Here is a 2,990-nt window from a genome sequence, read left to right as displayed (position 1 = left end):
GTATCGTTTCTGCTTCAGCACAGAGTAGCGGTTTAAGCAGAGAGGTAATGAAATACAACAGACACTGACAGGCCTCTGAGTCTGCCTTTCTCTGAAGAACTACTGAGCGGGAGGAGACAGCCAGGTGAGGAGAAACTGTTCTTTTCTATCGATTCAGTATTTTTATCATACAGACATTAGGCTGTTGTTGTTGTGCTATAAGCTAGCTGCTAGCTAACGACTTTACTAGCAAAGCTAGATAACTAAAAAGCTTCTCCCCTGTATCTTTAATGATATCAGTCATTCTTTAGTATTTATTATCCAATAAGGGCACATCGCCCGTCCAAAACCGATCATCTCCATAATGAATATATGTCCGATCTTCTAATTTCCTTTGCTGCATAATGTACATTTTATTTATTCCAGGTTTGGGTAAATGTATCTTGAAGGAGAATAACACTTAAATAAAAGTCCAACAAGGATATTTATTTAGAATTAAAAATAACTCACTCTGAATTACCATGATAGATATAATGAATGTAATAAAAGTGTCATTAATGAAGGGGAAAAAAACTCAATCCAGACTTTAAGTTTAGGGTCTGGTTCACAGAGTATGAAGTTAAATTTGTTTCCCAATTATTCAATGGAAAAAACCTCAGGTAAGTAAAATAAAATTGTTATCAAAACTTTTGGAATTGTAATGATTCCTTTTAAAAAAGTTTTGTTTAAAAGATGTTTTTTTAAATTAAATAACTCATTTTTACCAAACATAAACCTTTTTTTGCACACATCAGAAATCTTTTGTCTTGATTTTAGGCCCTGCTCAAGACGTCATGTGAGAATCACAAGCAAAACTTTGAGTCACAAACAAAAACTTAGAATAGCAAGAAAAGATTTCTGACAAGCGCAAATAAGTTTGTTTTGCAAAAGAGAAAGTTAACTTCATGAGTCAAAAATGTGTGATATAAATTTTTAAAAAGTTTTTTTTAAGCAAAACTCGGTAGGCTTTTCTCATGGTGGCATGCATTAACAATTCAATTTTTGCTTTTGTTTTTTTTCCCGTTTTTCTGCAGTTCCACGTTAAAGTTTGATGCAGCTCTGCTTTCCTGAATGAACCATCTTCATCTCCAATGCAAGTGTAGCAAACAGGCAGCTCTTTGTTTTATAGATTACAGTCACTAAAAGGTTGCATTGTACCCTTGTTTATATTTTTTATAGTGTAATTCTGTTAAGACAAAATATGTCTGGTGGTCTAGCTCTGATTCACATATCTTGCTAAATTGCGGGTTTGAATACTGCAATACTTTCCTATAACAAAATAGACCTGCAGAAAGAAATTACTAATAAAATATCTTACATAGGCAGTGTTATGCTCTATATGGAGATGTTCGATTGTATATGTCACATTTTTGTAATTTATAATTGTTTATTAAACTCTGAAAGCTGTGTGGCTTTGTTAATATTCTGTCCGAAAATGCGGTTAGATGTGCCCTTTTTTTGTTGTTGAGCACCTGCCCCTTTAGTGGTCTCTGCACGGCCCTGCAGATTACACTAAGAGGGGATGTCCATGTAATTGCTTTTATTGGTAATCTATTTTCTTATTTTGCCTGTTATTGTAAATCCCACTCAGATTACATAATATAAAATGGATTAAGACAAAATATGGTGCTTTGTAAATCTAAGAAGGGCAGCTTCCAAATGTTAAAGACAGTAAGTAATGATCAACAATGGTGTTCTCCAAGACTCCAATTTAGGTCCAGCACTATCAACCAGTCTATGCTTCCCTAAGGTGGAATCCTTGGGAAACAGTTTAATTATCACAGCTATGCTGATGACAGACTGCTCTGCATTTCTGAGTTTCCTAAAACAGGGTGACCAAATTTTGATTTCTGAAAAAGAGGCTCGGTCCTGAAACACTTCAATCATGCTTTCTCCGTATTGTTAGAAAGAATTGTTAAAACCTTCACAATTCAAGTTTAAAAAGGTTAGTGTCTGTACGCATCACGTAGATTATTTAAAGGTTTTCAAAATACAATAGAGCAAAAAAAAAAAAACATGATACCTTTGTTTTAAACAGATAAAGACCAGAAGGTGCTCCAACGGGAGCTATTCTACAGAAAGTTGATCTCTCGTGTGTATTTTATGCATTTGGTGGTTTTAATCCTACTAAATACAGGAAAATAAGTGTTGTATACCCTATTGAATAATATAGTAAAATGAAAAATTGTCACTTAACTGCCTGCTTTTGTTTCTTCATCATAGTAAATATCAGAAATGCGTAGAGGGTAGATTTATAGAACTGTTTCATGTTAAAACAAAACTTTTCTTCTGTATGGTATCCAGAAGTAAATTTAATGTCTTTTTGACAACCAGAAAGTTTACCCGTTCAGGAGCCCCATGCAATCTGTCTACGTGCTTTATCCATAAGGAGGCCTGTCATTTAATACAGTATGTCCTTTGGTTTTTTAGATAGTTATTCACAACAAACATGTTCCTTTAAGCGTTTCCCTTTGATTTAATTCATTTGCGTTTTCCCTTTCGTTTTGAAGATAACCATCATAACCCTTCCTCTGATTTGATTTGATTTGAGTTGATTTCCGAAGTAATCTTAAGCAGCAGCAGGATCCAGAAAATGAGAAACAAATGTAGCAGTTGAAAGCAGGAAGCACTGAGGGCAAAAGAGGAACAGTTAGCAACTGGTTCCATCTAGAGGAGAAAAATTGTTCAAGCACAATCAAGTTGTCTGGCACCTGGGAAAAGGAGAGCGGGACGAAAAAAATAGAAAATATATTCAAACTTTCCACTCAGTACTTGTTTTTTTTAAAAATTGTTTTATTGTATAAATATTTGAACTTGAAACAAGAACAGTTAAAGTGCTTCATGCATTAATATAAACCCAAATCTAACACAAGACATTTTCAACAAATTAGATTAAATGTGAATTTTACAAATAATAATCTCCAAGTGAATATTATACATTAAACATACTCATTATGCACATAGATATTTTT

Source organism: Poecilia reticulata, chromosome 19 (genome assembly GCF_904066995.2).
Source record: "Poecilia reticulata chromosome 19, P_reticulata-male-v2, whole genome shotgun sequence".
Classification (NCBI taxonomy): Eukaryota; Metazoa; Chordata; class Actinopteri; order Cyprinodontiformes; family Poeciliidae; genus Poecilia; species Poecilia reticulata.
The sequence above is the reverse complement of the archived record's forward strand: the minus strand, read 5'-3'. Positions refer to the sequence as shown.